Here is an 11,807-nt window from a genome sequence, read left to right on the forward strand (position 1 = left end):
AGGTGAGATGGTAGAAGATGGGGCAGTCAGTATAGCAAAGAGCAAGAGCTGTGAACAAAGATGGGGTTTGACTCTCCCCCTCAATGTATCATTTAGCCACTACTGCAATAATGCAGTGTAACAAGCATCCTTTTAACAAAAGCTTACAACATCCAACATTTTTTTCTCATTTTGCAGGACACCTGGGCATAGCTGATTTAGAATGTGCTCCTCCTGAAATCCTGGAATTGTCTCGAGACTCTGCATTGGATTCAGGTCTTCTCTACTTCTCTCTCACCTCCTTGAACCAGTGACTCTGAAACATGTTCTTATTACACAGTGAAGGCACATGACCCTTGATTTTGGCCCTATGAGCCTTATACATTTTATTCATAGGGGAGTCGAGTTCTCTTTATAAAAGAGATCATTTATAAAGGCTGTAATTTCCACATGTCAAGTGGACAAAACATGCATGTGAAAGCAAAACCCTCCCCAACCCACTCCTCTCTCTGTTCTACTACAACCACTATGACAACAGCACAATATCTTTGAATCTTTTGTTAGTATTCTAAGGTTGATGACCTTGCAGGGATGCATTTCATTTCTCAGAGCCCCTTAAGTTTGGGGGACATAAATTGTACTGGATCTTACCTTAAGACAGGCTAGATAAAGTAAAACCATTCTGAGCAACATATTACAAGCTTTGGGATGTTGGAGTCTGGTGGCTAATGAGAGGAAAAGTCTTAAGGGTGAAGAACAGACCAAGAATATGGTACTGAGCTGGAATGTTAGGGAGGTACATGGTTAGAAAAGAAATTCACTATGATGACTAATGGTTAAGTCTTCTTGGGAGTAAGGACTGATGTTAAATTTTAGTTGTCTCTGTTGTACTGTGCAGTTATTTTTCCCTTCAAACACTGTGTGCCTACAAGTGAAGTCTGCATCACACAACAGCCTTCTATAATGGAACTTGGAGGAAATGAAGAATAAAGATTCTGGGCAGCACAGAGCAAAGCAGTCATAGAACACAGGAGCTGTAAGATCCAAGTCAGGTTGAAGAGGTGAAAAATTTAGCAGTTGGAAGAAATAACAGTGAGAGGTAAAATAGTAGAAACACAAGCCTCCCAAAGAATTCTTAGATTCTGAACTGTCTCCAAACTTCCAGCATTCTTAGTTTCCCTTTGGGAACTCCTCTTCCCCCCACTGGTAGGGCTACACACACATGGCCCTTCTTTTCCCATTCAGTGGAGGAGGGGCCTGTAACACAAAATGCTCAGTAAAGACCCCTCTACCCTCCTAAACACAAAATAGGTTCAGCTTGGGCGCCCAGCTCAATCACAGTCCAATGGAATGGGGCAGGAGCTATAACAGATGCTGGGAGTAAGAGGGTCTCTTTCCCAGAGCAAGTACATCAGTAAGAACTAAGGGCCATATAAGCCCAGAACTGCTGTTGGCCATCTTTTCTATCATGTGAAGACAGCATGCCTGAGAATGAAGCCAGTACAACAAAAAGCAAGTGCAAAAGGTAGAGAATGAGAGTCCTGGTGCCATCCTTTATGTCCACAGATCCAGCCATAACTGAAGCCCCATCCATACCTGGGGTCTGCAGACCCAGACGTCATAAAGTGTGCTGTCACAATGAAAAAAGTGCCTCCTCATATACTGAGTTCATGTCCATACCAATTTACCCCGTCTACTCTCTACAGCAGGAGTCAGCAAATTCTTTCTGTAAAGGGTGAAATAGTCAATATTTTAGGCTTTGTGGGCCATAAGGTCTCTGTTGCAACTACTCAGCTCTGTTGTTGTGGCATAGAAATAGCCATGGATGGGATGTAAAAATGAGCAGAACTATGTTCCAATAAAATTTTATTTACAAAAACAAGCTGGCAGCTCAGATTTCCTGCTTATGTTGTAGTTTACTGGCCCCTGCTCTATAGAAACCCTAGATGTACTAATGTAAACTTCAGAAATGGCCACTGAATTTGTGCTTCAAAAAATTCTATAAGGAAGAGATTTTATAGAGGTGGCTCTAAAGTCATTGACTTGGTTAAAAAGGGATTTGGGGGGGTTGTTGTTTTATTTTTTACTTCTATGGCTGACTAATATATGGATAACATAACAGATTCTGTAACATACGCAACATTTCCTCTCATCCACTCTATCTGTGAAGTCCAATACATGAAACACCCAGAGTTCATAAAACTTAGCTGGTAACACTGGACTTTTTAGGCCTACATACAGTGCAACTTTGAAAATTAGTTAACTAAGCAAAGCAATATTGACCACATCAGTAAAAAGCAATGCTCCTTCCACCACATTTGTGTATTACATTTTTGATGAAGACTGTTGCCATGCTGAGACACTACCAAGTTTTACTTATCCCTTTGCTGAGGGTCAATGAAAGCTTCCTTTCCAGCCTATTAGTTATTTCACTTCCTATTGTCATTATTCTCTAGAAGAGCTTTTCTCCTTCAAATAGTTGTTAGAACTTTGTGCTCCACTGATATAAGTGGACAAAACATTCACCAAGGTAGCTTCATGACTTTCTTGTGAAATGCAATCAGAATGGCCACCAGCAGCATGTATATAAATCAATTCAAAGACACCTCTGAGCACCAGCCATGATCAGAGAAAAATGAGGTTTACATGATCAGCCAGCAACCACTACAGAAAACACAGACACAAGGCTTAGCTCTGCCATCACCTAGCCATGCCGTGTACTGTTTTTCCATGAGTTCTGCAAGTTTCTGTTTGGATTACTTAGGGCTGAATCTGACCAAGTCCTAGAACTCTTGAGATGGCAGCCATCTCTCTGGTGGCCTCAAAATCCGGGTGCCTGATGCCTGGATGTGATGAGGCCTGGTTCCACAAATCATTATCCAGTGCAGCTAGTCTCCTAACTCACTGATGTTGAGTCTTTTCTGAGTTCAGGATCAAGACACATACATTCCCTCTAGACCAAGAAAATCGTACCTGATATCTTGTAGAACACCAGAGGCTGGTAGAAAGAGCTTAATCTCTAGGAATATGAAATGTTCATTGCATTCACTACCCTCAGGATGTAGGACCTCCAAAACCTTAAACCTACTCCCTTCCTAAAACCCAGGATCAAATCTCTCTCTCTCCAGCCCATCAGATCAGGCCCTAGCTGGCTTTTCTAGCAGGATCTTAGGATCCATGTGCTCTAAATTTCTTCTAGGACTTCCTGAATATAATCTCAGTTAGGAACTGTAACATTACTGATCGCATAAGAAAATTAATGAACGTGTTGAGAACCTGCACATACCCCTCAAGTGGTAAATGGTAATAGAATACTGCTTGGCCATAGTACTGTGTTGTTGTTGTTCTAATGATCACAGATTATGCTTCTCCATACCTTGAATTTGGGTTGAGACATGTAACTTGCTTCGTCCAATGGGATGTAGGCAGACTTGATACAATAGAGATTGTACAATGTGACTTACCTTATTACACTTCTGTCATCATTATAAGAACTCCCACACTCAGGGCACCTGGGTGTCTCAGTCCGTTAAGTGTCCAACTCTTGATTTCAGCTCAGGTCATGATTTCAGGGTCATGAGATTGAGCCCCACATTGGGCTCCACGCCCAGCTTAAGATTTTCTCTCTCCCCAAGGTAGCCATAGCTCCATTGGCCTGGAATTTAGAATGAACATAGGTGGAACAACCAGAGCTCAAACTGCAGTAAAAAGCCAAGCCCAGCCAATCTGCAAGTTGACATACAGCCACCCAGCTAGGCCAGCCTAGAACAGTCAACTGCCAGGCAAACTATTGACAGGTAAACAGGAATGACTGACTGCCATACAGTGATGTCGACTGTTTCCTCAAAGAAGTGAAAAAATAATAATAATAATTAAATTTAAAGAATAAAAGACTGTTATTTTAAGCCAATGAGTTTGCAGTACTTTGTTATGCAGCATTATGGTAGTACTAAGTAAAGATACATCTACTACCACCGGAAATATTAACAGCACTGTCACTACTCCATCACTGCTATCATCATGACACAGACCCCAAGTCATGACAGCTATGTTTCTGCTGGGAAGACAGAAGACCCCATAACACCATAATGCCTAAGTGGAAGACATGAAAAGGAGATGCTGGAAAAAAGAAGACCCAAAGGCATTGCTTATCTAGCCCAGAAAGATGTGGAGGACCCACCTTGAAGGTAATGACTATCACTTCGAGAAAATCCTCTCAAATGAAGAGAGACAAGGAAACACACCCTATATTTTCTTTCCACTTTCCCCATGAAGTAAAGAAATCAATTAAGTTCCTTTTTTAAAATGAAATAGTTACATTTCAAAAGGTCCTCACAGATGTGAGTGGGCATAACCATTGTAACAATAGCTGCTGATAGCAATAAGATGCAAATGCTGTCATTTATCAGGGTCCTGGACATTAAGCTTCCATGACTATTAAATGTAAACCCAGGCCCCTCATCCTTCCAATCAGCATTCGTTTTGAGGCTAATACTGATGCCTGCATATACATTTATTGACTTTTCCCTGAGAAGTTTCTTAAAAAAAAAAAAAAAAAAAGGCAATGAAAAGAAAATGGCTTTTTGTTTGAATTTCCTTAAAGAGTCATTTGGTGAAGCAAGCATCATCGGCTCTGGTAAAGACGCAAAATTCATTTAAGTGATCTCTGACTGTTCTGAGAAATTGGAATCTGAAGCCTTGTAGCAAATTGTCTCAAACGGATCATGGAATGTGAAATGCATGTGATATAGGCAGGATTGCCTTTATGACAATTCAGTGAAGAAAACAATTGCTGGTGCTTTTAATGCTCTAAGTTAAGGCTCTGCTCTCTGCCATCTTGATAGGAGAATAACCCCAAAGCTTGTGATAGATGCTGCAGGTAGGGTTCAGGAAGGTGAGGATGGTTGAAGGACACAGGAGCCTAGGAAGCAACCCAAGCATTACACAAACTCACCAAGACGATGTAAAAACATACTCTGATCATCTCACTCTTTGCCTCTTCCACTTACCTGCCTCTTCCTCCGGCTTCCAAAGAGGTGTCCAAGGACGTCAAGGAGACCAAACTGTACACCCAGTAATACTGACTAGTACATGCTGGCTTACCCTGGGTGCATCAAATAAATAAAAGTGCGTATCTCCTGGCATCTTTCCACCAACTCCTCCCCTTTCATTTGGTTCCTTCTCCCTTGGAAATCTCATCTACTCCATAGCTAATGTCTGTCAAAACTCTAGTTCCAGCCTGACCTCTCTGTTGAGCAAAATCCCTATGTCCAACAACTAAAGTTAGTTATTTCACAAGCACCAAGCACTGACACTCAACATATATATTGATATATTTTTTCTCCTGCCTTCTATCATTAGGTAAAGGCATCAGCCCAAGCTAAGGGACCCAGAATCATTCTTTACTCTTCTCTTCTTTACACCCTCCTAACCAGTAGGATGCCAAGAGCTGCATTTTCTACTCTGCTAACCTACATCGGCCATTCTTTCCAGCCAACTTCCCATTCGTTCATTCATCCAATATTTACTGAGTCCCTATTCTGTTCCAGGCTCTTTTCTAGGTGTTTTTCAGATACAGTAATGAACAAGCAGACCAAGAACCCTACCCTTGCAGAGTTACTTTTGAGTGTGGCAAGAGAAACAATAAACAATAAATAAATAAGAAAATTAGATGGCACGCTATGTAATTGTGGTGGTATTAGGGAAAACAAAGCTGAGTAAATGGATGGTAAATGGGCAAGTGGATGGGCTGTGCGGTGGAAGGGCAGGGTGCAGTGTTAGATACGGTGGGCAGGATAGACCTCTCTGTGAGGATGAAGTTTGAGCAAGGATTTGAAACAGCAAAGACTTAAGCAGGGAAACATTACTGTAATAATCCAGGCAAAAGGGATGAGGGCTTAGACCACTGATAGCAGGGAAGACAGTGAAGACGGTAGAGGCAATGGGATTTTAGGATTGGTCCAATATGGGGTATGAAAGAGCCAAGTCAAGGGCAACTCTAAAGTTTTGTGCTGACCAACTGAAAGGATGGAGTTACCACCAACTGACAGGAAGAAAGCTGGGAATAAAGCAGGTTTGGAAAAGGGAAAAATCACTAGTTCAGTCTTGGGCATGCAGAGTTTGAGATGTTTATTAGACATCTGAGCAGAGACACCAAGTAGGCAGTCGCATAAAATAGGCTAGAATTCAAGGGGGAGGTTTAGAGTGGAGATAGAACCAAGGTCCACATCATCGCTCACCTGCATTATTGCAAAGATCTCATAATTGGGCTCCCTGCCTCCAATTTTCTATTTTCTACAATTGCCCTCCGCATTTCTACAGACAAGAATCTCTGAAGCCAGAATCAATTCCATTTCTCACCTGATTAAAAACGTCTGATTTCCCATTCAATACCAAATTAAACACTGTTCCATAGTATGGCACTCAAGTCTGTATTTCAAGCTCTTTCTTATTAGCCCCAAACAAATGGAGATGGTACACGGGCCCCTAAACTAATCGATACTCTTGAATGTGTCAGGCAGCTTTGAGCATTTGTACATGTTCTCTGGATGTGGAATATCACTCCTCCCTTGTATTCCAGGTAAATGCACTCTTCCGTGAAGTCCTAATTCAAATGCTGCCTCCTTGCTAGTCCTTGCTCTGCACCTCCCAGAATTAATTGCTCTTCTTTCTGTCTTCCCATTGAGCTGTGAACATTCCTCCAGTGGTAATACTTACCATGTGGCAACACAGCTATCCATCTTAGACTAATCCACTGACTAGATGCTACTTTATTCACCTAAGTCAGTGGCTAGCACAGTGTCCAGCAAAAGTGCACAGAATTGCAATGAACCAAAAGAAATCCAACTGCCTTATCAATTGCACATGACATGGTAGCACAATATAGGAGCCTGGGGATGTGGGAAAAGGAGTGGGTAGTAATGTTCTCCATCACATGGGCAAACCAGAAGCTGTCAGTCAGGGTAGATGACTGTCCCTGGAGCCCACAGAAGATAAAAAGCTCTCTTTTCACTCGGTCCTACTGCAAGCCTGGCAGAGAAGAGCAGCGGGGGTAACAGGCTTGAGTTCTAACAGTAGGGGTTTTGTTTAGGCATAAAGAATGTCCTCATTAAACCAAGAAATGAGATGGAACTTGCAGAGAAACATTAAGGGAAATAGAAAAATGTTCTCTAAATTCATCAGACGCCGGAGACCTCAGCAGGCACCTCAGTTCATCACACTTTGCTTCCCTCATATTTACAAAGCATCCACGGGACTGCTTCTGCAGTTTATTAATAGATACGCCTCCACCTCTGGATCCCCCCACACACCCTTTCTCCTGCCTTCTCTATGACAGTGTCACTGCTCACTTAGAACATCTGGAATAACTGCCTCCCAGCACTAGTTGAACCCCTCCTTCAAGGGTCTTTTGAAAACTTAGCACTTTTTAGATTAAAGCAAAACTCTTCTCTAGTTGAAAAGAAGAGATGAGAGAAAATGCTCCTAATCCCAATTGCAGAACAACTCCCACCTCCTCCCAGAGAAATAACCAGCCACAAAGTTCACTTTGTGTTCTTCTCTGGATTTGGGGCTAATTCCCAATTATTATGAACATCAGAGGCCACAGGGAGGCTCTGAGTCCTGAATATCCTAAATAAGGCTCTTTGGGAGAAAATAAAAACAAGAGAGACTTAGGGATGTATTTATTCTTCAGTATGTTTTAGGTCTCAATTGCTTCTAAAGAAAATAGAGCAATTTTCAGGAATGCTCACACATGACTTTGATGCAAAAATAAATTTAAAATCTAAGATTCAAAAGGTCCAAAGAGAGACCACCCCATGAAACCAGGATATTCGTTTTGTTCACGATACTATTCCCAGCCTTCCGAACAGTGCCTGGCAAAGTAAGTACACCATAAACCCATTTAATAAACAATGAATCACAGGACTTAAAAATCAGGGGCAAATGGAAGGATGAGAAGTCAAAGATCAGATGCTACAGTAAGGAGCCAAGCAGTCATTGTACATTTTAACCTGATGAAACTCAAAAATATATATAAATGAGAAATGATAAGGTGTCCTTCCAGCATCTAACAGTTTTTGTGTCCAATACGTGTACAAGTAGAGAAGCCAAGACTAATGGAATAATTCAGCCAAATATTTACCCAGGGAAGGAATCTCAAATACCCCAGCCTTCTCTTCTTCCCCCTCTCCCCCCACCCTCCTTTACCCTGTCCCTCCCCATCCCCCCAACAGTCCTGTTTGCATCTCTTTGCCCAGTCCTCTTTTATCTCTTTATCTATTATGGTTTGCATCTCTGTGGTGAGTCCTCTTTCTATCTCTTCTGCAATTGTCTCCCGCCATTCTGCCTCCAGTTGCTCTGGAGCACACTTTCTTTCTACCCTACTGCCCAAATGACCCTTCTAAATCACCTGACCAGATTTTTTTCTTCCTTATAGACTATAATGTCTCCTCCTTGTCAAAAGCACTATAGTTAGTCATGCTTGGGTGGCATTCAAGACTTCACCAGCTTCACCTCCAGCTAACACTGAGCACACCCTGTCCTATATGTGAACTACCGTATGTCCCTCTCCCCACTGCCTGCTTGGCAAGCCCCTACTCATATTTCGAAGACCAAATGTCTTAGGGATTCCATCGTAAGTAAAAAGATTTTAAAAAATAAACCCTTACACCATCCAGCATGACTAGAAGGAGAAAGCCATCGTATGCATTTTCCTAAAAGTCTGAAGGAATTCCTGGTGAAAATGAACAAGAACAAAACAATATGTATGCTTTCAGTCCCTAGCAGGGGTGAATCCCACATTTCTGTAGTTAGCTAACACGTATGTGGCCAGAGTATCTTAGGAACAAGTAGCTAAGTGGCACTCTGGAAGTCATTGCTGCTTAATCTATTTAGGCATCTTATTTGTCTTTGATTTTGTGATTTCTTAATTGTTTCATTTCCTGCAAGGACTGAGGCTCCTAATTACTGCCATCTTTATGGATTAAAATAATATATTCTCCCTCTCCAACAGTGAGGGTTAGAATAATTTAGGACCACGTAATATTATGAGCAGTTTGGAATTCATTTCATTGAATTTGTTTACTCTCGTGGAATTAAAGACAAGAACTTTTAGCAAGACAATAAACTCAACATTTAGTGATACATCTCTTTCTATCCCAGAGGCCACATGCCAAGGATGATGGCCATGTTTGGAGACAGTCCAATTATAAGTTCTTTTCTCAGTGTTGGGAGAGACGACACAAAAAGTCAATAAAAGAAACTTCCAAAGGATATGAAAAGGCCACTGTAGGGCTCAGCAAAAATAAGTGGAAAGAAGTAAAACTTACTGCAAAAGCCTTTTTTTTTTTTTTTTAAAGGTAATCAAAATACAGTTTCAGGAGACTAAAAACATACACCCTTTTTTAGTCTGAATTCCAAGCCTTCTAAGGTAATTAGTAATATTAAGTATGCAATGCAAAAACAGAAGACAAAAAAAAAACATTTTTTAATTTCTTCTAAGTTTCAAAGAATTTGCAAGAGAAGAACTAGTAGATGGAAGGGGTAAGTCTTATGATTAGAAAAATATTGTGAATGGTAATGATAAAATAGTAACTTTTCTTTAATACACTCTGCTTATAGAAGGAAGAAGATACAGAAAATAATTCTCTCTTATGTGAATAAAATGTAAGCATGCCTGGGAATCTGAGCTCTTTCTAGAGATAAGCAGGTGGAAACCCCACACGAGGTTCTTAGAAATTGGGGGACACTCCTGACCCTAGTGAAAGCCACAGAGAAACCTCGAGACCTTTACTTTTCAAGTACAGAACAAAACCACATTAAATCCACACCAACTTAATGCAAACTTTGCTACATTAAGCAATGATGGGGACCAGTTGAATCATGGTAAGAGCAATAGCGGTTTGTATATAATGCTTTCATCCTTGAGATCATGTTCAAATCAAAAGGCTGGGATAAAATAGGCCTCACCTGGCATTCTGAAAGCCATTAAGATAAAGCCAAGAGAGGAACAGGGGCACAGAATAAACCAACAGTGGCTTCTTCAAAAGTTTCACGTGTGAGATTTAATGTGCCCCATGTGAGACTGAACCTTCATGAGGTTGGGTCAAGACCATATTTCGGTTACCAGTCAGGTTTCATGTAGCATGTTTACTATCACAGGATGCATTTTCCTGTATTCTCCTTAGGATCATAAATGTTAGAAACCCTGAAGACTCAACAACAACAACAAAAGCAAAACATAAAATTCTTGAGACCTAATAAATGAAGTCAGTGAAAATTTAAGGTATAAAGATTAGTTACATTTCTATACACAAGCAGTGAACTTTGTGAAAAGGAAATGAAGAAAACAATCCCGATAGCATTCACAATAGCAACAAAAAGGAAAAAATTTACTGAGGAATAAATTTAACCGAAGAGGTGAAAGACTTGAATGTTGGAAATTAGAAAACACCAATGATGGAAATAAAAGAAGACACAAACAAATGAAAAGACAGCCCCTGTTCATGGATTGGAAGATTACTGATAAAATGTCTATATTAACCTAAGCAATCTACAGATTCAGTGTGATCCCTATGAAAATCCCAATGGCATTCTTTACAAAAACAGAAAAGAAAAAAAAAAGTCCTTAAATAAGTAAATAAAAGCCAAAGCAATCTTGAACAAGAATGACAAAGCTCAAGACCATCGTATTTATGGGATTTAAAATGCAGTATAGACATCCAAATTGGAAAAGCAGAATTACAACTGGTTCTTTTGGCAGATGGCAGGGTACTAAGGAAGCCCTGAAGAATCCACCAAAAAACTACTAAAACTAATAGATGAAATTCAGTAAAGTTACGAGATACAAAATTAATACACATAAATCCGTTGGACATTTATACAATAATGAGCTATCGAAAGAGAAATTAAGAAAATAATCCTGCTGACAGTTGAATCAAAAAAGAACAAAATACCTAGGAATAAATTTAACCAAGAGATCAAAGATCTGTACTCTGAAGAATAAGATATTGTTGAAAGAACCTGAAGATAACACAAATAAATGGAAAGAGGTACCATGCTGATAGACATAAGAATTTATATTGTTAAGTTGTCCATACCACCAAAAGCAATGTACAGATTCAATGCAATCCATATCAACATACCAATAGCATTTTTCACTGAAATAGAAAAAATAATCCTAAAATTTGTATGAAACCACAGAAGGTCCCAAATATCCAAAGCAATCTTGATAAAAAAGAACAGAGCTTCAGTTATCATGTTCCCTGATTTCAAACTATACTAACAAAGCTAAAGTAATCAAAACAGTATGGCACTGGCACAAAAACAGACATACAGATTAATGCAACAGAAGAGAGAATACAGAAATAAACCCACAATTATAGTCAATCTTCAACAAAAGAGGCAAAAATAGGGAAAAGACAGTGGGAAAAGTGGTAAGACACATGCAAAAAGAGTAAAACTGGATCACTTTCTTTTTTTTATAAAAATGTTTTATTATGTTATGTTAGTCACTATATAGTACATCCCAAGTTTTTGATGTAAAGTTCCATGATTCATTACTTGCATATAACACCCAGTGTACCATGCAATACGTGCCCTCCTTAATACCCATCACCAGCTTATCCCGATCCCCCACCCCCCCCACCCCTCTAAAGCCCTCAGTTTGTTTCCCAGAGTCCACAGTCTCTCATGGTTCATTCCCCCTTCTTTTTACCCCCCCTTCCTTCTTCCCTTTCGTCTCCTACCGATCTTCCTACTTCTTATGTTCCATAAATGAGTGAAACCATATGATAATTGTCTTTCTCTGCTTGACTTACTTCGCTTAG

Source organism: Ursus arctos, unplaced genomic scaffold (assembly GCF_023065955.2).
Source record: "Ursus arctos isolate Adak ecotype North America unplaced genomic scaffold, UrsArc2.0 scaffold_14, whole genome shotgun sequence".
Classification (NCBI taxonomy): Eukaryota; Metazoa; Chordata; class Mammalia; order Carnivora; family Ursidae; genus Ursus; species Ursus arctos.